Genomic DNA, 26299 nt, shown 5'->3' on the forward strand with positions numbered 1-26299 from the left:
CCGGGCCACCCGGGGTCCAGGCGCCCGCGGCCCGAGCCCGTTCGCCGCCGCCGCCGCCGCCGCCGCCGCAGGGCCGGGAGGGGCCGGGCCAGCCCGGGAAGGGCGGGGGACGCCGGGCGGAGAGCGGGGCGGGGGGAGGCCGGCGAGGCGGGCGGCGCGGAGCGAGAGCGGGGCGCGGGGCGGGCGCGGGGCGGGCGCGGGCGGGCGCGGGGGCGGGAGCGGCGGGGGCGCGCGCCGCAGCCCGAGCCTCAGACGCAGGGGAGCCCGGGCCGGCGGGAGGCGCGGCTCGCTCGGGGACGGACGCGGCGGCGGAGGACGTGAGTAGCCCGGGGCGCGCCGGCGGGGGCGCGGGGGGCGCGGGGGGCGCGGGGTGCGCGGGGGGCTCCGGGGACTCGGGGGGCGCGGGGGGCTGTCGCTCCCCGCCCCCCTCCCCCCCGGGCTGGCAGCGCCGCGCCGCCGTCCCTGCCGCAGGGCGAGCCCCGGCGCCCGCTGCCTTCCTCCGCCCAGGCCTGACGCGCTCGCGGAGCTGCGGCGGCCCCGGTGTCGGGCGGCCTGCGGCCAACTTCTGCCCCGCGCTGCCCGGGAGGAGCCGTGCGGGGTCCCGGGGCTCCCCGGCGCGCGCAGGGCCGCGGGGTCGCGCCCGGTGCCGGGCGGCGGGGAGCGCAGGTGCGGGGCCGGCGCGGCGGGTCCCCGCGGGCGCGGCTGGGCGTGGGCTTTGTTCGGCGGCGCTCACACCTGCGGCGGCCGCGGATGCTGGGGCCGGGCGACCTGCGCTGCCGCCGCCCGGGGGAGGACTCGGGGAGCCGGGGGCGGCGGAGGGGCCGCGAGGGCAGCCAGGTGGGCGCTTCCCGGGGCCGTGCGGGCCCCACAGGTGCGGGTCCCCGGGGTTGCTGGGGCCGGGCACCGGGGTCCGGGCGGACGCGGAGCAGCGCCCTCGGCGCCCGGGCCCCCGGGAGGATGCGGGAGGGAGCCGCTGCCGGCTCCGGAGCATCCGTCTCGCCCCGAGCGCCGCCGGCCGCCTCCAGGCCGTCCCCGGGCGCTCGCGACCCCCCCGCGGGGACCCGGGGACCCGGGCCCGGCCGCGCCCTCCGCGTGGCCCCCGCCCCCCGCACGCCCGGGCCGCCCCGCGCAGGAGCCCCGCGGAGCCCCTCCCGCCTGCGGCCCGGCCGGGGCTGGGCGGCCGCGGGTCCCGCAGGGGTAGCGCGCGGGGCTGGGCGCCTCCTCTCGGGGCCGCGGTCCGCCGGGGGCGCCGCTGGGCTGCGGGGCGCCGGAGCTGCGGGTGCCCCCCCCCCCCCGAGGCCGGGGCGCCCGGTGGAAATGCGGCTGCAGTCGCCCAGGAGCGGGGAGACCTTGGGGAGGCGCGAGAGGGACTCAGGAGGCCGCCACCGCGACCCCAAGGGCCGTGGCCCTCCGCCCCGCGCGCACCTGCCCTCCTATGTGATGTGCAGGACGCGTGGCCCTGGGCTTAACCTCAGGAGACGGAGACTTCAGAGTCCGGCAACTTTCCCAAGGCCGCAGGGCCAGGGCGGGGCGGAGCGAGGGTTAGATTTTGCGCCCCCCGCCCCCCGCCCCAGCTTTACCGTCCAGGACCCTGGAAATGGGGCCTTTTGGTGGCTTATCACATTAGTTTAGGGGAAGCCTAAAACCACCAAGCGATGAGGGGCCTTATAAGCCCATTCGATTCTGACCCCTGCAGACCTCCCGCGGCAGGCAGTGCCGTAAATCAGTGGATTGTACCGTGGAAGGGCCTTTTATTGCCCAGTTTGCCTCTCCAGTCCCTTTACGCGTCCTTTTATTCCTGCTGGCTTGTGCGTGGCCCCGCCGTGAGCCCAGCCACTCGCAGGCACCGGACTGTTTTTAGTGACCGGTCTCCCCTGTGATTACAGAGACTGAGAGGTTCCTGGCACATCACAATTTTTGAGAAGACTTTTTTTTTTCTTTTTAAAGAAAAGGCCAACGTTTCCATTTGGCAGGCGTTTCTAGTAGGCTCCCCAGTCCTGAATCTCCTTTGTAGACTATTTTGACTGCAGAAGATTTACTCCTCAAATTGGATACTGAATTTGAACGGGATCCTAGTATAAAATAATAGGAAAGCATTCCATATCCTGCATATATGACTGCGTGGTGCGTTTACAGAGATTCTCCTTATTAACTAGTAGAAACAAGAGTTTGACCTAAAGTGCAATCAGCAGTTCCTGGAATAGCTTTTAGAATGATGGTAATTGGCCAACTGCAAAAGTGAATTCATTGTGCGCTCTTAATCCTCCTGACTCATGGTCACTTCTTTCAACCTGCTTTGTACTTTATTACAGGAAAGTTGCAAAACATTTCACATCATCCAGGAATTTTAGAGCCGCAAGGGAGCACTGTATCCAAATGCTTCAGGTTCAAAATGAGTACCGTGGGGCTCAGCGAGGTCACCCAGCTGCCAAATGCAGGGCAGTGATGCAGGCCAGTACCCCAACATGACATCATTTTGTTACTGCAGCAGTGACGGTAAATGAGAAGCAAGTCGTCTTTGGAAATGGCACGTCCTGTGAGGCTGATGTGACCATGACAGGGATAGCCGGGGGTATAAGCGCTTCAGAAGCGTGAGGGTACTGAGAATGTGTACGCCTGGGCTGCAGAAAACTTCCTTAAGAATCATTTCAGGGGCTCCCCAGGCATCTGCGTGGCTCAGTCAGTTGAGCATCAGACTCTTGGTGTCTGCTCAGGTCATGATCTCAGGGTTGTGAGATCGAGCCCTGCATCAGGCTCTGCTGCTGCTCAGGGGGAAGTCTGCTTGAGATTCTCTCTCTACCTCTGCCCCGCCACCTGCTTGCTCTCTCTCTTTCCAAAAAAAAACAGTAACAAAAACAAAACAAATAATGTTCTCATGTACATATAATTTTCCTTGTGTAATCGGCTTAATATAAATAGAATACGCAGACATTATATTGTGTATCTACAAAGGAGCTTTTAGTGGAACCCCATGGGAAGCTTTTCTGGTAGAGAGATAGATTCATAAATATTTACTGAATGTATAACCTACTGTTCTAGGCAGTGGAGATGGAGGGTGAGCAAATGGAGTTCCTGCCTTCAGGAAGATTAATTCTAACTTGATCATCTGTGCCGTGTACTTGTGAACACAGACTCTTTTTTTCACGTCATTAATGTACAGCTTGATGAACTTGCTCACACCCAATGCGCTGATCTAAGTAGTGCCCGAATCAGGGAACAGAACATTCCGAACATCTGTGAAAGCCCTCTTGTGGCTCCTACCAGTCATTACTCCCTCCCTTAAGGGTAAGCGCTGAGACACCCCGGCTGTTTTCCTGAGATTCTCACCAGGAGATCACAAGGATTTTGTTTTAGTCAGCTTGGGCTGCCATAAGAAAATGCCATAGACTGGGTGGCTTTACTTTCTTTAAGTTCTGGAGTCTGGAATTCTGAGATCAGGGTGTCAGCGGGGTTAGACCCTAGCAAGGGTGGTCTTCCTGGCTTGCAGATGGCCACCTTGTCACCGTGTGCTCATACATGCTTTTCCTGGCAGGTGTGAACAGAGATCTCTCGCTTCCTCTTCTTAGAAGGCCACTGATCCTGTTGGATAAGGACCCCATCCTTATTACCTCGTTGAACCTTAATTACCACCTCCCCCAAAGCCTTATCTCCAAATAGAGTCACATTGGGGGTTAGGTCCATGATGTATGAATTTTGGGGTTCGCAGTTCAATCCATACCAGCCCTGATTTGCTGCCTTTATCAGCAGCCTTCAGAGTCGCACCCCCATTTCCAAAGAACGGTTTCCATCTGAGAAGTGACAGAAAACAAATTTGCTAGACTATAGAGCTCTGATAGTATTCTTCTCTAGAAAGTTTTGTGTGTTTACCTCCAAAGACTGCATTAGGTCAGACTTCAAGTGCTGGGGTGATTGGTGAAGAGGAAGTGATTTGAAAATGATTAAAAGCTGCTGGATACATCTAGATGTATTTTCCCTTTTATGTTTCATGCTTCTCCACCTGAAGGAACCCTGAACCTTTTGGCCAGGTCAGGACAGAGGACATCTAAGGATGCTAGGGCCCAGAATCTAGTGGCTTATTTTACTCACCCCTTCATCCACCAGGCAAATGAGAAGCCCCGTTAGTTTTAAAATCTTTCTTGTCATCAAGTCTGAAGTTTCTAAGTATAGGAAAATGTGCCAGAATGAAATGGTGAATGTTTATTTTTCCTCTCAAAATGTGAGGGACAGGGCTCTATGAGGAAAATATTGGAATGGCCCTGCCTCTGATTGTAGCAACCATCAATTTTTCAATATTTTCCAAGTTTTCTTTAAATGGGGGAGCAAATGCCATATTTATAGAAAATATGATCTTTTCGGGGGCACCTGGGTGGTTCAGTTGGTTAAGCATCTGCCTTCGGCTCAGGTCATGATCTCAGGTCCCAGGATTGAGCCCTGTGTCAGGCTACCTGCTCTGTGGGGCGTCTGCTTCTCCCTTCCCCCCTACTGCTCCCCCTGCTTGTGCTCTCTCTCCAAACAAATAAATAAAATCCTTAAAAAAAAAAAAAAAGAAAATGTGCTGTTTTGGTTAAGCTACTTTTTTATTGTGATAACGTATATAACATAAAATTTATTCTTCTGGCCATTTTTAACTATACGGTGGCATTAAATACTTCAAAATGTTATGCAACCATCACCACTGCCCATCTCCAGAACTTTTCTCATCTTCCCAAACTGAAACTCTATACCCATTAAACAATAACTCCCCATTCCTTCTCCTCCCAACCCCTGGCAAGGATCATTCTCTTTTCTCCTTTGTGAATTTGACCACCCTCAGGAGCTCCTATGAGTGGAATCATCACACGGTAGCTGTCCTTTTTTTGTGACTGGGTTATTTCACTTAGCATAATGTTTTCAAGGCTTATCCATGTGTCAGAACTTCCTTTTTAAAGCTGAATAATATTGCATCGCATGTAATACAACATTTAAAAAAAATTCATCTGTTGAGCAGTTTCCAGTTTTTGGCTACTGTACATAATGCTGCTATGAACATGGGTATACAAGCATCTTTTCGAGTTATTGCTCCCAACCCTCTTGGGTACATACCCAGAAGTGGGATTTCTGGACCGTAAGGTAATGGTTGTAATTTTCTGAGGCAGCACCATTCTTTTTTCCATAGCAGGTGTGCCAGTTACATTCCCAAGAGTGTCTAGGGCTCCAGTCTCTCCACATCTTCACCAGCACTTATTTTATGCTCCCTTGACACTAGCCGTCCCAATGGGTATAAAGACTGACAGCTGTCACTCTTTAAAGTCACAAATTCACATACTCTCTATTATGAACAAGTAATCACAAAAATTTCTAACTTATTGGTTTAATTTTTATTAACAAGGAGATGTGTGGTTTTTAATAAGGACTCATTGATCTCAGAGTTTGTGCAAAGCATGATATGGATGCTACGGAGCATGCGTGCCATAGGCCAGGATGAGCCAGCACTGGTGACAGACATTCATGTTGGTTTTCTTTTCTTGAAATAGAGCATATATGTCTACAGTGCAGTTGTGTGAAGTGATTTTGCTCTGAAGATAGATTAAATATTAGTATGATTTTATTTTACTGAAAAAGATAACCTGAGCGTCTTAACCCAGCTCAGGAGCAGATTTACCTCCTATCTGGAGACAGACAGGGATATCCTATTTAGGAAGGCGCTGGGGTTGTAGAGTGCAGGTCTGCATCAAGCGTTTCTCCCTACCATTGAAGCTTCAGAGATGACAGTATAAACCCCCACTACCCAATTATAATTGCTTAGCTGAGCTAATAAAAAAGATGTGGTGTCAACTTAATTGACCTATTTTACTGGCCTACAGGATTAGAATTTCAAATTAGAAAAAGGTAGTTTTTAGGAGTCTGATAGAGAGTTTCCCTCAAGTGACTAAAAAACTTGTGACCATGAGAAATGACAGTGGTAGAGGGAACAAATCTACAAATACCAATGCTCAACCGCTGCGCATACTGTCCAAGTGGCTTATGTGGTTTTAAAAACAGGAATGACGAATAAATCTAGTCTTGTGTGGTCTCTGATTTGCTTTGCGGTGTATTCAAGCATTGTGTAGCTCACACCAGAATGAAAATGGTAGTTGCTATCAGAATGAAAGGCTCCTTTCTAAAATTCTTTTTTTAGTTGACCTATAATTGACGTACAACATTTTATTAGTTTTTCGTATTAGAAACTAACATGATATTATTAGTTTCATGTGACATTTGTAGATATCTGAAGTCCTTTGAAATGGTGCTAGGGCTGGAAAGAATAATGTCTCTCTCTCTATATATATACACACAATGATAAATATATATATGATATATATATATTCGTAGGTATATGTAAATTTTCATGATGTGCATGTGTGTTGGTTCCAAACCCACTGTAACCAGAAAAGCATATTCCCAAGGCAATGCAAGGGAATCCTGTAGGAGGTCTTCCACTGTGTAATATGCAATGAATTCAATTTATCTTTCTCAAGTGGGCTGAGAGCATTCAAAAAATTCAGTATATGTGTTCAGTGTGTAGTGATCTTTTTTCTCCAAATTTCAACTTTAAAGCAATTTCATGCCACTCTCCGGTGACCTTGACATTTAAGTGGCGGAGATGTGCGGCACACAGATTTGGCCCACACCACAGGCTCCGGCTCCACGCAGTTGGCCCGTCCTCTGCAAGGGAAGGTGCACGGAGAAAACCCCCCTCTCTGTCCCTTAGGTCCCTTAAGCCGGAAGGTGAAAGTGGACGACGGTGCAAAGAGTTTCGTCCCAGAGTTTTTGTGGTCTCCGAGCAAGGATGGCTTGCAGGCGAGCGCGGCTGCCTTCCAAAGCCTGTGCGGCCTTTCACTCCCTCACCTCAATAGAGAGCTAAGAGGACAAAAGTGAACAAAGGAGGCCTGTTTTGCCTGCCCCACTTGCTGGGCCGTTGTCTTGGCCCTTTTCAGGGGAGGAGGGTGGGGAGAAGCTGGGTCAGAGTTGAAGAGCAGTGAAAAGGAATTCAAGCTTCATGGCAAAATTTGAATTATAGCTTCAGCTCGAGTGCCGAGTAGCGGAGTTGGAATTGAGATTTTTGAGTCTGGGGAGGCTGCTGCGACAGATGGTGCTGCAGCAGCGCAGGGCTGGGGGGCGCATCCGCAGAGCCCGGCCCACGCGGGCCAAAGTTTGCAAACCAGAGGCCGTGCGGCCCCACGAAGATGCAGGCCTGTGTGAATCCAGGCCCCCCGCCCTGGGTCTGGAGTAGTAGGCTCACGGGCAGCTGGGGCCCCCCTTCTGGCTGCTTCCCCCCGCGCTCCCCCCCCCCCCCCCCCCCCCCCCCCGGTCCAGGATCTCCTGGGATAAGGCAGGAGTGCCCAGCCTGCTTCCCGCGTAGAACCTCATCGCGGGTGCGGGTGTTGACCATGGGGTGTTGGGGTCTGCGACAGCATCAGGCCACCCGAGGCACGGACTCATCAGTGGTGCCCCCCCATTGGAGTGGATCTGCGAAGCTGAGGGCAACTTCCTGGGCAGGGGGCCCCTAGGTTTGCCACTGGAGTTTTTCGTGGGGTGCGTGTTTTCCCCATTCGGTTGGGGAGGCAGCGGCCGATGTACAATGTTCCAGAAAGAGGAGTTGGCTGTGCGTACGACCGGAGTGATAGAACAGCTATGGGGTGGCCCTACCAGAGAGGGCAGTGAAATAGAAAATAATTTGGGGTACTTTCAAATGCCTCCCGGTGTTCCCCGAAAGCATAACTGGAAAAATCGTGCTTCGGTGGGTTTGACCATTTGAATGACTCGATGCCATGGTTTTTTGCTCTCATGTTGGTAGCATGATGGCCCAAAGCCATGTTTTAGACGCATTTAATACATTCACATATTTCTACTCGGAGAGAAATGACATTGACCTGGCAACAGTATAAACAATAGGAGATATTTAGAGGTAATTAACACTGTGATATAAGCAAAAGCAAATTTGCTTCAGAATTGATTATAATAACTTATTTTGTATTACATTTTGTGTTTCATGTAAATCGTGATAATGCTTCATATCTCTCACAAATTTTAAGGTAACTTGCCTTTTAATAGCCGGAAGAGGGTTTAAAAAACTCCATGGCTGTATGTTTCTAGTAATAGTTATCTTGATGCCCAATTAGAGTGGAAGGTAAAATATATCAAGGGTTGATTGCTGTCCCAGGAGCAGGAGGGGACCCATTAGGCAGCAGGGAGTCAGTGAGGTCAGGGTCAGATTTGTTTGCTGGGACTGGGGCTGAAAGAGCAGAGATCAGGGAGGGTGAGGGATTCAGATGGTGGCAAGGCTCAGGTGGGTAATGAGGACTGTGACATCCAGGAGAAGTGTCCTATGGCCCAAGGAGCCAGGGAGACTTTAAATGATGAGGTGACAGCAAAGACCACCACTGTAAAGGTAATAACTTCAAATCTGCAAGAAAGAGAAAGGGACGAGGATAAATATGTTGACGATGACTTCTTGGCCAATGGAGAATAGTCTCCATGTCGTAGCATCCAATATGAAATACTTTATTTTTTTTAAAGATTGTATTTATTTATCTGAGTGGGGAGGGGCAGAAGGAGAGGGAGAAAGCAGACGCCCCGCTGAGCAGGGAGCCTGACAGTGGACAACGCGAGGCTGGAGCCCAGGACCCTGAGATCATGACCTGAGCTGAAGGCAGGCGCTTAACCGACTGAGCCACCCAGGTGCCCCCAATATGAAGTACTTTAAAGAGACTTTCTTGTGGTACTTCAGGTCCTTGAAGTCACTTGACATCATGAAATAGAAATGACTTACAAATCACTCTGCAAAAATGAAATATGATCATACATATACACTGAAAAGAATTGACCAAGAGTCAAAGCTAGTATTCTTTGAGCATCCCAGTAAAATTCTTAGATCGTCTCATGGCTCCGGCAACTTTGTTCCCTTATATACAGATGGCCCCAGCTTGAGAAGCCTAGGTCTATGAAAATGTGAAGTTGCCCAACACATTTGGGATGATTATGTGTGTTAAACAGGATCCTTCCCTTGGCACAAGGTTTATATGATGAATGTAACGTAGCAAAGTTCAGGCACAGCTCGGGGCTATCAGAGTAGGCGGGTTGTTCTGTCCACCGGCAGAGCATAGCGTCATTGACACCAAGTGAAACCCCATCAAATAAGGCTAAATAAAAATCTGCAAAGAGGTGGACAGGTGGTAGATGAAGAGAAGAACCTCAATTGTACGAAAGTACTTGATAGTCGCTGCAGATAGCATTGAGAGGCCAAGTCTCTCACGAGAAAACAAAACAGAGAACAGAATAGTCATCCAGGTGAGAAAGGCAGTTTTGGCCTTGCTCTCGGTAGAATCTGGCAGCTTTGCCCAGCTTCCCAGCGTGGAAATCCATGCCCGTTGTGTTCCACGAGGAGCCCGCGCTGCATCTCTGGGTGTGCGTGGTGGTACACACGCGAGTGGGCCCGGGTACGACAGTGACTGGATGCGGAACGACCGACCGGGGACGTGGATACTGCAGAATGTCAAGTGGATCTCCCGTGGGAGAACATCGGGAGTTTTGTCCGTGCCGTGGGTTGAAGATACAGACCAAGTCTAGACCGTGGGAAATGAAACCTTCATAATTCCGTGCCTGGGTCCCGTATGATTGTCATCGGCTTCCTGGTTCTAAATCGGGCCTTCGAGCGGGCAGGTGCAATCATTCAATCCAGAAGGGTACCATTTTTTTAAATTGCTGCTGTAAAGCCCGAAATGACATCCCCGTGACCCTGAGGAGTTGCTCTGTAATTTTCTACCTTTGCTCTCGCTGCAGAGGATTTCAGATTTGCACGGGCCCTCTCCTTTCTTCTTCTTCTTCTTTTTTTTTTTTTTTTTTTTAAGATTTTTATTTATTGGGATCCCTGGGTGGCGCAGCGGTTTGGCGCCTGCCTTTGGCCCAGGGCGTGATCCCGGAGACCCGGGATCGAATCCCACATCGGGCTCCCGGTGCATGGAGCCTGCTTCTCCCTCTGCCTGTGTCTCTGCCTCTCTCTCTCTCTCTCTCTCTGTAACTATCATAAATAAATAAAAAAAAATTAAAAAAAAAGATTTTTATTTATTCATTCAGAGAGAGAGAGAGAGGGAGAGAGGGAGAGAGGCAGAGACACAGGCAGAGGAGAGGCAGGCTCCATGCAGGGACCCTGATGTGGGACTTGATCCTGGGTCTCCAGGATTATGCCCTGGGCTGAAGGCAGGCACCAAACCGCTGAGCCACTCAGGGATCCCTCTCCTTTCCCTTCTGGTCTGAAGCCGGCGCTTTGTCACCTCCCTCCGGAGGCCTTTGGGCGGCTGCGCTGATTGACTTAGTCATTTCCCAAGGTTGCTGCCCAGGGCCCGGATTTGAAGAAATCAAAAGTGAGGTGCATGGGCCCGGGAAGGCTGGTGGGCGGAGTGGATCCGGAGCACTAGGCGGCAGCTGCGTAGACGGCAGCCGCCCTCTCCTCGCTGCCCGCCCGGCGGCGGCCTCCCTCCTAACTCCGGGCCGCGGGTGCGAGGAAGCGGGCCCTGCCACGGGCCGGTGGGCTCTGCGGAGGTGGGGTCAGGGCGGCCGAGCGGGATGCAGAGAACGGCAAAGGAACATTCCATGTGACATGCATCACTCATTACAAATGGAGAAGTAGCTGCTGCTCTGCCCGCACCGAGGAGCCTCAGCCTGGGAAAATTTGTTTGCGCACTTTTCTCCCTTTAGGAAATGCAGCCCAAACCACGAACTTTTTCACCACCCAGCGCTACCTCACAAGAGGTGAAAGATCCAGATAAATATGAACGTCCTGGGGCATCTGGGTGGCCCAGTCAGTTCAGCATCTGCCTTTGGCTCAGGTCATGATCCAGGGTCCTGGGATCGAGTCCCGCCTCGGGCTCCCAGCTCAGCGGGGCGGGGGGGGGGGCCTGCTTCTCCCTCTGCCTCTGCTGCTCCTCCTGCTTGTGCTCCCTCCCTGTCGCTGTCTGTCAAATAAATACATAGAAGCTTTTAAAAAAATGAAAGTACTGAGAGAAGGATGGCATCGGTGTCCGTTCTTTAGGGAGAATGCAGCTGCTGTGATATTCCATGACATTCTCTCAGATTTGCTTCAAAAAGCGGGACGTATCAGGCATCCTTATCAATAACTGCATCTGCTTGATTCTGAAGAGATCAAAGTCTCACTGTGCAATCTGAGAGATTAATACCCTTTTCAATGCTGCACGGTGGGACCGTGTTCCAGAAACACAAACCTCGTTCCTAACCTTCAACAACGGGTGTATATGCAAAAGTCAGATTAAGCCAATGTGATAAAAAAAAAAAAAAAAGAAAAAGGATGTAAATCTGGTAACTCTTTTTTCCAGTTGTATTTCAGTGTTATTAATAGTCTTTTGAAATCTAATTGTGTTTTATTTGAAGCCATAGCCTATTCATAATTTTCAAGAGGACAGTCAGTAATCTTCTGTGTCAGCCATGACTAACTAGCAGCCCCACAAACCAATAAAGCATGAAACCATTTTAATATATTAAACTCATCCAGCTCACACAGGGCATATGCTCAGAGGATGGATACAGAGAAACACGTGCCACGAAGCTTGTGAGCAGGTCTGTGTGTGGATCACTGTTTTAATTCTGTTCCTTCGTGCATCAGAGGAGAGGTAGGTACTTCAAGATAGCAGCTACGCAGCCCTGTGGAACACAGTATGCAAGTTGCTGAAAACATTAGAAATAGAATGGCCCTATGAGCCAGCAGCCCCCTCTTTTTGGTCACAATGATGTCACTTAATGCTCTGCGGCTGCAGTTTTACAAAAGGTACTTTTTTTGGATTGGATGATTTTACCTGCCCGCTCAAGTGCCTAATTTAAAACCAGGAAGCAGATGATAACCGTACAGAATCCAGGCATGAAATTATGAAAACAGCATCTCGAAGATATATCTGCACTCCCGTGTTCACTGCAGCATTAGTCACAGTAGCCATGGTATGGAAGCTGCCTAAGTGGATGAGTGGATAAGGAAGATGGGGGGGGGGGGGCGGCCCAGGTGGCTCAGTGGTTTAGCACGGGGCCTGGTCCTGGAGACCCAGGATCGAGTCCCACGTTGGGCTCCCTGCATGGAGCCTGCTTCTCCCTCTGCCTGTGTCTCTGACTCTCTCTCTCTCTCTCTGTGTGTGTCTCTCATTAATAAATAAAATAAAAAAAGAATGCAATAGTAAGGTCTACATTGTAAGATTTTATTTATTTATTCATGAGAGAGAAAGGCGGAGACACAGGCAGAGGGAGAAGCAGGCTCCCTGTGGGGAGCCCGACATGGGACTCGATTCCAGGACCCTGGGATCACGCCCTGGGCCGAAGGCAGACACTCAACCACCTGGGTGTCCCAACTCTTTAGATGTTTTATTTTTTAAAAAATATTTTATTTATTTGTTAATGAGAGACACAGAGAAAGAGGCAGAGGGAGAGGGAGAAGCAGGCTCCTTGCAGGGAGCCCGATGCAGGACTCGATCTCGGGACTCCAGGATCACGCCCTGGGCCGAAGGGAGGCACTCAACCGCTGAGCCACCCAGGCATCCCTCTTCAGATGTTTTAAATATTTGCCTTAAAAGACAGCTTTGTGAAGGTTGTTTGAAAGGTTTGAGGGACCCACTGTAGCAGGAGGCGTTGAGCAGAGTCGATTTGCAGACGTGCTGGTCAGTGAGCTCGCAGCGCCAGGCCCAGGAGAAAGGACCGGCTTTAGATGCGTTTCATTAATTTGCACACTGAGCCTCGATCAGTAGAGGCGACTCACGCTGAACAGTTTCCGGCTCCGGACAAGCAGAATCTGTCCGGGGAAGGCAGTGACCGTGGCAGACAACGGAAAGGGGCTCTGCTCGGGTCCCCGTCCCACCCGCCCGTCCTCCCGTGTCCCCCACGCGGTTAGGAGCGGGGCCGGTGATGAATCTGCACGTGTCACACACCTGTGACCAAGAGATCGTGCATCAAGGACGGGCGGGGGGAGGATCAGTTACTTGAGATGGATGAGTCGTGGCAGCTGCTGCCTGTGGCCCGCAGGCCCCCTGCCCCGCTCTGACAGCTGCACAGCACGGCCTGTCCCTGCACCGCCTCAGCCACCCCCGGCCCCGCAAGGGGCCGAGCCCCCTGACCCCGAGCCCCCACTTCCTGGGCAGGCTCGTGCTGAGGTGGTAACATAGGAAGAGGCCTCCCGGAATTTTGGGAAATGAGATCACGATGAGCTTACAGCTTTCCTAATAGTGAGTAATTCACAGCATTTACTGGTTGGTTGACTGCATGGAGCACCTTCTGTGAATTATCTCATTTGATCTTCACAGCCACCCTTTATGTCAGAGGCTAGCACTTTTTCTTTTTTTAGGGGGGGGGGGTAAAGGACCGGGGAATAAATATTTGAAACTTTGTGCTTGTAAACATTGTTGCTTGTATTTGTGGGTCACTTCATCCCTCCTCAGACAGTCATAGGCAATATAAATGAATGGACATTTCCATGTCTTCATAAAACTTTCTTTACAAAATAGATAGTGCCCAGATTTGGCCTGTGGGTCATATTTGCCAAACCCCTACTTTATGTTATTATGCCCATTTTGTAGGCAAGGAAACCGAGGCTTATGGAGTTTAAGGAATGGGTCAAAATAGCGCCGCTTTTGGGTTGCACGACTGGGATTCTAACCCAAGGTCTGGCCCCTGCCCCTTAGTCTTGACCCCCACGAGCTGCTATGTTATCCTTCTGCGAGAAATGACAAGAAATGGAACTTTAGTTTCCATACGCTGTGAGTGTTAGATTATGACCCAGACTTCTAAGAGAGATTTTTGTTTCTCTTAGAAATGATACATAGGCAAGAGCATTGGTCCACTCTTGAAGATGCTATTTAGTTTAAGGTAGATAGATCTATAGCACATTCCAGCATCCTGAATAATTGAATGAAGTTTTGAAGATTCTCCAAGTGACCCGACACTGTGGCCATTTTCATCAATAGGATTCCCAAAGAAAAAGTACTCTAATTAAAAAATATATATGTAAATTATTACTTTTAAAAATTTGCTTACACATGTGATGTATAGAATGATAACTGGCATATTCCCAAGAAAGATTTTTATTTTCACAAAAACAGATTATGAGTTTCTTCCACTCTTTTTTTTTTTTTAAAGATTTCTTTATTTATTTGAGAGGGGGCATGCACGTGTGTACGCATGTGCAAGTGAGGGAGAGGGCCAAAGGAAGAGAATCTGCAAGCAGACTTCCTGCTGACTGTTGAGCCCACATGGGGTTTGATCTCATGACCCAGGAAATCATGACCTGAGCCGAAATCAAGAGTTGGACGCTTAACCGACTGAGCCACCCGGGCGCCCCTAGTTTCTTCCACATTTGATATAAAACTTTTGAAGGAGAATTCTAAGCAGTTTTTATTTTCCAGTATGGACAGCTCCTTTTGTGTTTTATTTCCATGGTAACAGTTAAGTTTCTACTTGAGAACAACAAACCTGCAAGATAACCGTCCAGTTGACATGGTTGGGCATCCCCTTAGGGAGTTTGCAATGCATCATGGTGGCAAGATAGCACCCGAAGTAGAATTACACAGGCTTGCTGTGTTTTTTACACAGCAAGGCTTTATGTAAAGGCAAAGGTTCTCGGAATAGACCAAAGTTAGGAAACATTTAGTTTCAGGCAGCAGTTCACACACAAAATTCCATGAGTGGCCAGACTTCAAAGTTGTTCCCAGGACACCATAAAGAGCTCCAGAACTCACAGTTCCTGGCCTTTGGGTGAATGAAATTTTAGGAAGTATGCAGCTGGCAAAATGGAAGCTTCATGTGACTAAACATTGTTGCTTGTATTTTTTTTTGAGGGAAACTGAAAATGGAGCCACTCCCTGGTGGAGAAATCAGAGTGTGGAAACTCTTGTGGGGAGGTAACCCTACTCTCTCTTTGGAAAATCCGAAGTCTTTGAATTTAAGTGAGCCTCTATTCATTGCTAACAAAGCTGACAGAGGAATAAAACCCAACTAGGGAAAAGTTGACTGTGTGTTTGTGCGAAGTGGTTGCTGTGAGTTAATTGGTGTAACATTACAAAGAGCCTGGTCAATACATTGGGAAAAATTTTTCTGTTGAATCATTTCCTAGAAAAGAGAGGCTTAGGTCACTTAATCTAAAAAAAAATGTAGCCCAAATGAAAAATAGAATTGTGGTACTATGTTCAACTTTTTGTTTTCTGTGACATTTTATTTTTATATCTGTATTGAGGTGGAACACACATCGTAAAGTCTACCCGTGGAAAGTATATAATTCAGTGATTTTTTTAAAGATTTTATTTTTTATTTATTTATGGAAGACAGAGAGAGGCAGAGACACAGACAGAGGGAGAAGCAGGCTCCTCGCAGGGAGCCCGATGTGGGACTCGATCCCAGAACCCCAGGATCATGCCCTAAGCCAAAGGTAGATGCTCAACTGCTGAGCCACCCATGGCCTCCCTAATTCAGTGATTTTTTAAAAAATAAATTTGTAAATTGCACAGTTGTGAAAAGCAGATCTCTAAGATTGCCTCTAAGATTCTTTCTCCTGGATACATATCCTGTGTAATACCCTCCCTTAAATGTGAGTGGGACCTGTGACTATGATGGAATGGTACCCCCGTCATCAGGTATATCATATGGTGAAGGTGAAGGTCCCAAACCAGTCGATTCTGAGTTTCTGGAGGGGGAGATCATGCTGGCTGGCCTGACCTAATCAGGCATAAGCCATTCAAAAGCGACAGTTAGGAGATGCTCCCCGGTTGTCCTTGAGGAAACTTCCTTCCATGTTGTGAATGACTTACGGAAAAGGGTAGCAGGAGTCCTTCAAGCACAAGGACCTGGGTTCTGCCAAAACCTGAAGGCGCCTGGAAAGGACCCCAGGCTCCAGATGAGAAAGCAGGCTGACCCGTGCTTTGATAAACTCAGTCCAGCCATACTCGACTGCTGATCTGGGAGAAACTGTGAGATCATCAGCAAGTGTGTAGCAAGCCTCTGGGTTCATGGTAACTTGTTGCATAGCATAGGAAGCTCATACGGCAACTGTTACCACAGTCTCGTTTTGAACATTTTCATCTTTCCCTCAAAATGTCCTTTGAGGCCTTCTGTAAGTGAGACCATTCTTCTGCTCCAAGCCAACCAGTGATCTGCCTTCTTTCTCCATGAATTTGCCTTTCCCGGACATTACATAATTTTTAAAAAAGATTTTACTTATTTATTCATGAGAGACACACAGAGAGGGGCACAGACACAGGCCAAGGGAGAAGCAGGATCCCTGCAGGGAGCCCGATGCGGGACTCGATCCCAGGACCCTGAGATCACGCCCTGGGCCAAAGGCAGACACTCAACCACTGAGCCACCCAGGTGCCCCTGGACATTTCACATTAATGGAATCATACAATATGGGACCTTTTGTGTGTGGCTTATTTTATTTAGTATAATGTTTTTGAGGTTAGTCCTTGTGGTAGCATGTTTGGTGGTATTCCGTTGGATGGAGATAGCACATTGTGTTTATGGCTTCAGCAGTGATGGACATTTGGATCATTTCTAATTTAGGATGATTACAAATGATGCTACTGTGGGCATTAGCATGTAGTCTTAATATGTATGTTTTCATCTCTTTTGAGTACATACTTAGGAGTGAAATTGCTGGGTTGTAAGGTATATTTATGTTTAGCTTGTTAAGATACTGCTGAATTCTTTTCCAGAATGGCTATATCATTTTACTTTCTCATTAGCGATGTATGAGAGTTCCAGTTTCTTGATGTCCTTGCCTGTCTTTTTTGTTATGGCCATTCTGGAGGGTGTGTAGAGGTATTTCACTGTCTTTTTACTTGCATTTCCCTAATAATTAATAATATTGAACATCCCCTCATATGCTTATTAGCTATTGATACGTCTTTAGTGAAATGTATAAGTGTCTTACTATTTTTTTCAGTTGAGTCATTTATCTTCTTATTGATTTGTTGAAGAGTTTTTAAAGAAATATTTATTTATTTATTGAAGGGAAGCGGCAGAGGGTGAGGGAGAGAGAATCTCAAGCAGACTCTGTGCTGAATGCAGAGCCCATCTTGGGGCTTGATTTCACAACCTTGAGATATGACCTGAGCTGAAGTCAAGAGTCAGATCCTTAACTGACTGAGCCACTAGGCACCCCTAAAGAGGTTTTTTGTTTTTGTTTTTTTTTTTTTTTTTAATATGTGCTGTTTACAAGTTCTTTATCAGATTTCTGATTTGTAAATATTTTATTTTGTGCACTTTCACTTTGTTGATAGCATCCTTGGAAGCACAAAAGATTTTAATTTCGATGAAGTTGGATGCATTGGCTTTTTCATTTGTTGCTTATGCTCATGGTGTTGTATCTAAGGATTCACCTCATAACCGAAGGTCACAAGACTTATTACTGTATTTTCTTCTAAAAATTTTACTGTTATAGCTTTTACATTTGGCTTTATGGTCCATTGTGAGTTAGTTTTTAAAGAAAGATTTATTTATTTATTTATTCATGAGAGATGCAGAGAGAGAGGCAGAGACACAGGCAGAGGGAGAAACAGGCTCCCCATGGTGAGCCCAATGCGGGACTTGATCCCAGAACCCTGGGTTCATGCCCTGAGCTGAAGGCAGATGCTCAACCACTGAGCATCTCCCAGGTGTCCCATTGTGAGTTAATTTTTGTACATCGTATAACATATGGGTCTGAGATCTTTATTTTGTTTTGTTTTGCATATGGCTATCCAGTTGTTCTAGCATCATTTGTTGATTGTGTACATTAGTGTTTCATCAAAGTTGGGAAGTTTTTGGCTATTATTTCTTCAGATTTTTTTTCTGCTTTTTCTTCCTTCTGTCTCCTTTTGGGACATTGGGTGTACATAAGTCGGTGTGCTTGATGTTATCCTGCAAGCCTCTGAGACTCTGCTTATTTTTCTTCATCCTTCTTTCTGTTCTTCAGATTGAATCCTTTATATTGAGCTGGTTTAAAGTTCACTCCTTTTCTTCTGCCTCTATGAGTGCCTCTAGGGAAATTGTCAGTTCAGATCTTGAACTTTTCAAATGCCCAATTTCCCATTCGATTCTTTTTTATAATTCCAGTCATTTGATTAAGGTTCTCTGTTCATTGATTGTCATCATGGTTTCCTTTAATTTTTATTTTGTTTTTTATGTTTTAAAGATTTTATTTATTTATTCATGAGAGACATAGAGAGAGAGGCAGAGACACAGGCAGAGGGAGAAGCAGGGTCCCCTTGAGGAGCCTGATGTAGGACTCGATCCCAAGACCCCAGGATCATGACCTGAGCTGAAGGCTGATGCTCGACCACAGAGCCACCCAGGTGCCCCTTCCTTTAATTTTTAAAATATGGTTTTCTTTAGTTTTTGAACCAATCTATAATATGCTTTGAAGTCTTTGTCTGCTAACTCCAACTTACAGACCATGTAGTGACATTATCTGTCGATAGTTCACCCCGCCCCATGTATGGGTCATACTTTCTTTTTCTTTTTTTGTCTCATGTGTTTTTGTTGAATACGGACATTTCAGATACGTGGTAGCAACCGTAGGTTCTACCTTTTTCCTGATGTGGGATCTGTAGTTGTTGTTTACTTGTTCAGTAACTTATTTGTCCTGAATCTGTGGAATGTATCCCCTGCAGCGTGCCATTGCTCATGTTTCTGCTCAGGTTTGTTTCATTTATTTTTATTTATATACTTATTTTTAAAGATTTATTTAGTTATTCATGAGAGAACAGAGAGAGAGAGAGAGAGAGAGGCAGAGATGCAGGCAGAGGGAGAAGCAGGCTCCATGCAAGGGTGCCCTACGTGGGACTTGATCCCAGGTCTCCAGGATCATGCCTTGGGCCTAAGGCAGGCACTTTAACTGCTGAGCCACCCAGGTGTCCCTATTTTTTTAAAATTTATTCATTTGAGAGAGATAGAAGTGCACACACATGAGCAGCGGGGAGGGGCAGAGGGAGAAGGAGAAGCAGACTCCCTGCTGAGCAGGGAGCCCCATGTGGGGCTTGATCCCAGGACCCCAGGATCATGACCTGAACCAAAGGCAGTTGCTTAACTGACTGAGCCACCCAGGAGCCTGGAGTTTTATTTTATTTTTAAATTTAGCCTGGTTTCTTGGGGTTTGCTCACATGTCTGCATAGCTTAGTAGTCAGCCCACGATTGATCCGAAGTTATGCTTATTAACACCTGCAGTTAATACGGAGCTGCTGCTGCTGGATTTCCGGGTGCCTGGGGAATCCATTGAAACTTCATACCATTTTCAAGTCTTCCCCCAGCTTTTACATTCTGCTGGACTCTCGTATGTCTACTGTGTGGGTGTGCAACCTGCACTGGCCATGGTTGTGTGGGTGGCTTGGGCCCCTCTGGCCTCTGCTATGCATTGGCGCAGCTCTCATCAACCTGATAAATGTGATGACCTTTCTCTAGCTCCCCTGGGTCTGGTTAACTCCCTGTTAAATCCCTGATTAGTCCACCAGGTCTTTAACCTAGATGGAGCTTCAACTTGAGCTGTCCGTACTGCTAGTGTGCCTGTCTGGGCTCTAGCAAGAACTTGCCCTTTCCTTGTGATGCTCCCGCCAAGGAGCCCCTCTGGCAGGTGCATGGAAACTGCTGATTTTCTGCCCTGCTCGAACGCATACCACAGTGACAGAGCCAGGGTGGGGAGGGGCCCTGTGGGATGGCCCAGATCTAACCACAGACTCACTGTTCTGACACCAACTTTAGTAAGCTTTCAGGAATAAGTGCTCAGAGTATTGTGTGCCTTTGGTCAATCTCCAGCACACTAAGTGGTGGTGGTTTTTGGAAAGTTCCATCCAGTTTGATAGTTGCTTTTTGGGGAGAGAATCCGTCAACCTCCTCACCGTCCTCATCATAATTGCTTGTTTATTTGTTTGTTTGGAGAAGGCTCATTCATCAGAATGTATGGATCCAAGACTACATTTGAGTCACTTACACAGTCTCGTTATTTAACAGATTTGTTTCTAAAATGCACTTTTATAGGCACAGTATATGTAGGATGGAGATAAAAGGACTTTCAGTGTAGATAGACATGGGTTCAAGCCCATCTCTACTGCCTGCTACAACTTTATATCACCTCAGACTAGTTGTTTAACCTCTACAAGCCTCAGTTGCTCCATCAGGAAAATAGAGATTATAATACCTACTCGATCATGAGGTTGTGCTGGTTAATTGAGATAATTAAAAATACTTAGGACAGGGCTTAGTACACAGGTAAAAGCCTAATATATACTAGTTCCCCTTGCATAGGGTTGACAAGTGATTGACTTTTATAGAACATTTTTTTTTTCTTTTAGAGACTGATACTCGGGCACCAATTTTTTAACCATTGGAAAATTAGACTACTAAAGAAAGGTTAAAGGAATTGGAACCGAGTCAGCAGAAGAACAGGAAGCAGAGAGAGACTTACTATTGAAGGGCATTGAATTAAGAATTGTAGGAATGTACAGAGAAGAAAGACCAACAGGCCATTAGGTCCCCCTAGCCTGGAGGGACTCTGCTAACGAGGACTGTCTCACATCCTTGTGTCCTCAGAACTCCTTGTCCGCTGCTGCGCTCATGGCAGGTGCTCTGACGTGACCACCCCAGGAGGCAGCTCCTGCCCTGTGCCTGCCTTCCTCATGCCTCAGGCACTTTCCCCCATCCAGAATGGATCTGTGGGTGTCGGCTCTCAATAAAGTTCTCCCCCATGTTGACTTCCGTGTGAGCCCCCAAGGATCAAGAGTGACGCTCTTATGTGCGTGTTGGCCATGTCTGTCTTCCTCTGTGAGATCTCTCTTCATGTCTTTTGCCCATTTCATGATTGGATTGTTTGTTTCTTTGGTGTTGAGTTTAATAAGTTCTTTATAGATCTTGGAAACTAGCCCTTTATCTGATAGGTCATTTGCAAATATCTTCTCCCATTCTGTAGGTTGTCTTTGAGTTTTGTTGACTGTATCCTTTGCTGTGCAAAAGCTTCTTATCTTGATGAAGTCCCAGTAGTTCATTTTTGCTTTTGTTTCTTTTGCCTTCGTGGATGTATCTTGCAAGAAGTTACTGTGGCCGAGTTCAAAAAGGGTGTTGCCTGTGTTCTCCTCTAGGATTTTGATGGAACCTTGTCTCACATTTAGATCTTTCATCCATTTCGAGTTTATCTTTGTGTATGGTGAAAGAGAGTGGTCTAGTTTCATTCTTCTGCATGTGGATGTCCAATTTTCCCAGCACCATTTATTGAAGAGACTGTCTTTCTTCCAATGGATAGTCTTTCCTCCTTTATCGAATATTAGTTGCCCATAAAGTTCAGGGTCCACTTCTGGGTTCTCTATTCTGTTCCACTGATCTATGTGTCTGTTTTTGTGCCAGTACCACACTGTCTTGATGACCACAGCTTTGTAGTACAACCTGAAATCTGGCATTGTGATGCCCCCAGATATGGTTTTCTTTTTTAAAATTCCCCTGGCTATTCGGGGTCTTTTCTGATTCCACACAAATCTTAAAATAATTTGTTCTAACTCTCTGAAGAAAGTCCATGGGATTTTGATAGGGATTGCATTAAACGTGTATATTGCCCTGGGTAACATTGACATTTTCACAATATTAATTCTGCCAATCCATGAGCATGGAATATTTTTCCATCTCTTTGTGTCTTCCTCAATTTCTTTCAGAAGTGTTCTATAGTTTTTAGGGTATAGATCCTTTACCTCTTTGGTGAGGTTTATTCCTAGGTATCTTATGCTTTTGGGTGCAATTGTAAATGGGAATGACTCCTTAATTTCTCTTTCTTCAGTCTCATTGTTAGTGTATAGAAATGCCATTGAGAAAATGCTCTGCATCACTTGCCATCAGGGAAATACAAATCAAAACCACAATGAGATCCCACCTCACACCAGTGAGAATGGGGAAAATTAACAAGGCAGGAAACCACAAATGTTGGAGAGGATGCGGAGAAAAGGGAACCCTCTTACACTGTTGGTGGGAATGTGAACTGGTGCAGCCACTCTGGAAAACTGTGTGGAGGTTCCTCAAAGAGTTAAAAATAGACCTGCCCTATGACCCAGCAATTGCACTGCTGGGGATTTACCCCAAAGATTCAGATGCAATGAAACGCCGGGACACCTGCACCCCAATGTTTATAGCAGCAATGTCCACAATAGCCAAACTGTGGAAGGAGCCTTGGTGTCCATTGAAAGATGAGTGGATAAAGAAGATGTGGTTTATGTATACAATGGAATATTCCTCAGCCATTAGAAATGACAAATACCCACCATTTGCTTCAACGTGGATGGAACTGGAAGGTATTATGCTGAGTGAAATAAGTCTATCGGAGAAGGACAAACATTGTATGTTCTCATTCATTTGGGGAATATAAATAATAGTGAAAGGGAATAGAAGGGAAGGGAGAAGAAATGTGTAGGAAATATCAGAAAGGGAGACAGAACATAAAGACTCCTAACTCTGGGAAACAAACTAGGGGTGGTAGAAGGGGAGGAGGGCGGGGGGTGGGAGTGAATGGGTGATGGGCACTGAGGGGGGCACTTGACGGGATGAGCACTGGGTGTTATTCTGTATGTTGGTAAATTGAACACCAATAAAAAATAAATTTATTAAAAAAAAGAGTGACGCTCTTTTCTGAAGCCAGTCCTGTCACATTCTTAGCTTCTTTCCCCACAGAGGAAAGAGTCATTGGCCAACTCTGGCTTTACTGGGGAAGTGCTGATGCTGAGACACAGGAAAGATGTCCAGCGAACCACCTCGCTTTAGGGGTTAGAACTAAGGCCCAGAGAGGTATCACTCATGTTCACAGAGCCATTAAGTGGCAGAGGCAGTCACCTGCCTTCGGATCAGCCTAACTGCTGGGGCAGTATTCTCACAGTATTATCAGCAGGTCCAAACACGGATGCTGGGTACATAGAATGACGACTTCAAGGCTCTGGATGATCTTTCCTCTCCAGCAAAGAGTGCATTCAGGGCAGGATGCATGTTTTTTTTTTTTTTTTCAGGAAAGTCGACGAATGGATTTTAGAAGGATTTTTAACAAGGATTGGGACTGTCTAGTTCCCTGGATCATCTAATTTAGAAAAGAATTATGGTCGTCTCTGACACACTGACTAGACAGTCAATAAACGCTACTGAGTGAGGTTGCTCAGATGCTAATGCAATAAAACCTCCCAGCAATTGAATGCGGATTAGAACAGCAGGTCAGGGATCAAGTGCCAGCATGTAACGACACATCTGTCCTCCCCCTAGTTCTAAATAACCTTGAATTTCGCAGTTATCCCTTTTCCTGAGCAGTCTATTGTATTTCTAGAGCCTAAGAACTGGCACGTATGGACTACCAGTGTATATCCTAAGAAAATCCTGCCTGGGCATTAGGGCTCTTAGGCTCAGGCCGCCACCACTCCTGTCCTGGGCTTGTGGTTAGTGAGCTCTACTCTGCTTCTAGGGTGGGTCTGGCTGTTGTGCAAGGGATGGGGGATCCGCAGGCCGAGTGGATATGCACTTTGCTTCTCAGACTTTCCCCTGAATCACTTGGGGAATCTTAAGAAAATCCTTCTGATTTCAGTAGGCCTAGTGTGGGATCTAAGATTCTTCATTTCTAATAAGTTCCCAGAGGCCAATAAGGCTGCTGACGCCCAGGCCACACTTTGGGAAGCAAGGTTTGAGACCTGGCTCTTAGCTCCAGAGACTCCAGAATTCCCTGTCTAAAGAGCTCTAGCCTATATCCAAGACCTGTCTGTGTCTCCAAGGCTGGCCTGCTGCAGGCATGCACACCCCCATAGGCCCAAGGGGTAGCTGGGAGATAGCGGTGTGTGGGCATATGAGCGTGGCAAGGTGAGGTGGGTTTGGAAGACAAAGCTTGGATATTCAGGCTGGAATTCTATATGTAGAGGCATAAAGCCCTTCATGGTGCAAGACTCAGATGGGGTGGGCAAGAAAGGGAACCTCCATTTGTTCTCTTGCTCTGGCTCAGGAATGGGTCTGCCTGTGGGGACCTCAGGAAAGATTTGGTTAAAATTCCTTGGTCAGTCATTTTATTTTTATTATTTTATCTCTGGACCTAAACACAAAATGAGCAGATTCCAGTTTTTCTCTTTTTTTTTTTTCTTATGCTCTATTGAAGTCTGAGAGAACACTCATTTCCTCTTCGCTGTGTGCACTGCATACTTGAAGTATGCCAACGAATTTGCAACAGGTTTGTTCATTGTATTTTGATAACTTCGAGAATCTTCTGTTTTTCTAAGTAGCTGGTGTGAAGGTATGACACCTGCTCACTGTTGGGTGGAAGTTGATAGTCTTGGTATTTCAGTTCTTTGAACAAGAAGAAGCACATCATTGCACATTACTTAAAGGATGCTAATGTTGTCTCTGAAGATTTGGTGGAAACAGCCAGTAATTGTATTTAGTTGCACTTTTAAATAGCCCATATCAAGAGGATCAATACCATTGATCTTTCCTTCATTCTGCTTTTTTTTTTTTTTTGGATTTTTTTTTACAGTATTAGATTTACAACAAAACTGAGAGGAAAGTACAGAGATTTTCCAGATACCCCCACCTCACACGTGCATAAACTCCCCCACAATCAACATCACTTAGAGTGGTACATTTGTTACCGAGGGTGAACCTACTTGGACGCATCCATAGTTTGATCACCTTAGGGTTCACTATGGGTGTTGTACATTATGTGGGTTTGGATAAATGTGTAATGACATATCTACCTATCCTTATAATGTCATACAGAGTATTTTCACTGCCCTAAAAATCCCCTGTGCTCTGCCTATGCATCCCAGGCCCTGGCAATCACAGATCTTTTTACTGTCTCCATAGTTTTATCTTTTCCAGAATGTCATATAATTGGAATCATGTAGTTTATAGCTTTTTCAGATTGGTTTCTGTCACTTCGTATCATGTGCTTTAGTCTCCCACATGTCTTCTGATGGTTGAAGCGCTTTCTTTTTAGGGCTAAGTAATATTCCATTGTCTGGATGGACCACAGTTTATTTATCCACTCACCTACTGAAGGACATCTTGGTTGCTTTCCAAGATTTGCAAATTATGAATAAAACTGCCATAAGCATGCATGTATAGGTTTTTGTGTGGACTTAAAGTTTTCAGTTCCTTTGAATAAATACCAAGGAGTGAGATTGCCGGATTATATGTTAAGAGTATGTTTCCAAAGCTCGTGGAAAAGCTGCCAGTAGACACGGGATGAAGACTAGTGGTTGCGATGGTGAACATCCTATAAAGACAAAACATGCAAAACAATGTTCCAAACGAATCTGGCAGCTGAGGCCAGCGGCTTACCCTAGAATTCCGAATATCTTTTTGAGCAGGACCTCCTCTTGCCTGTCTCCTACTCCTTGCTAATCATCTGGCCATACTTGCAGCCGGCAGCTAACTCCCAAATTCCCAGTTTGGCCAAAGAGATGCCAGGTACATAGGCAGCTCGACTCACTAAAGCTAATTTTCCTTTACCTCAACCTTGATTTGGCTAGTATGGCCCTGAATAGCTCTCTTAATCTTAAAACTAACATACTGCATATAAAATTGCCCAGATTTTGTTTATGCATCTTTTTAAAAAAAGATTTTGTGTATTTATTCATGAGAGAGAGGCAGAGACACAGGCAGAGGGAGAAGCAGGCTCCCTGTAGGGAGCCTGATTCAGGACTCGATCCCAAGACCCTGGGATCATGCCCTGGCCCAAAGGCAGACGCTCAACCACTGAGCCACCCAGGTGGCCCTGGTTATGCATCTTTGAAAAATCCTGTGAATTTGATGCTTCTCTTGTTATACTGTTCTTCTGACAGGGATTATGAGTCATGGTCAAAACTAAAGACAGTAGGCAATTGTTGAGGAGTGGCTGCCGCCTTTGGCCCTAGTGCCAGGCAGGGTCTGAATTTGCCCAACACAATGTGTACGCAACAAAGGGGGTGCTTATGTTGGCAGCCCGATTGGACCCTGTGGCAGTGGAAGTAGCCCAAGCTGGTGGAAAGAGCACTGGGCGAAGAGTCAGGAGGCTTTGGCTCGAGTTCAGTCTTCCATGAATAACATGACCTTGGGCGAGTCAAGCATTTTCTCCATTGACAGAAACAAGGCTACCCTCTCTTCTCAGGAATTATTACTGAGATAAAATGAGATAATAAGTCAAAGTGACCTGAAAAAGTGAAAAACGCTGGCAAATATTCACACTGCTTGTCTATTCATTTAGCAAACACGTGCGTGCTGGGCACATGTTATCCCCAGTAGTACATACACTGGGAGACACCTACGTGACCAGTGAGCTGGATCTGGTGG

At 47.2% G+C, this 26299-nt stretch overlaps 1 protein-coding gene across 1 annotated transcript in view; it reads left to right on the forward strand.

Annotated features, from left to right (window-relative positions):
* Positions 1–221: 221 nt before the first annotated feature.
* The window catches only part of NRCAM (neuronal cell adhesion molecule), a 275473-nt gene continuing 249395 nt past the window's right edge, over positions 222–26299 (forward strand). Inside the window, 1 exon segment of the mRNA XM_038562686.1 lies at positions 222–317. The gene's annotated coding sequence lies outside the window, so the exon portion shown is untranslated.

The sequence above is a fragment of the Canis lupus genome, chromosome 18, assembly GCF_011100685.1.
Source record: "Canis lupus familiaris isolate Mischka breed German Shepherd chromosome 18, alternate assembly UU_Cfam_GSD_1.0, whole genome shotgun sequence".
NCBI lineage: Eukaryota > Metazoa > Chordata > Mammalia > Carnivora > Canidae > Canis > Canis lupus.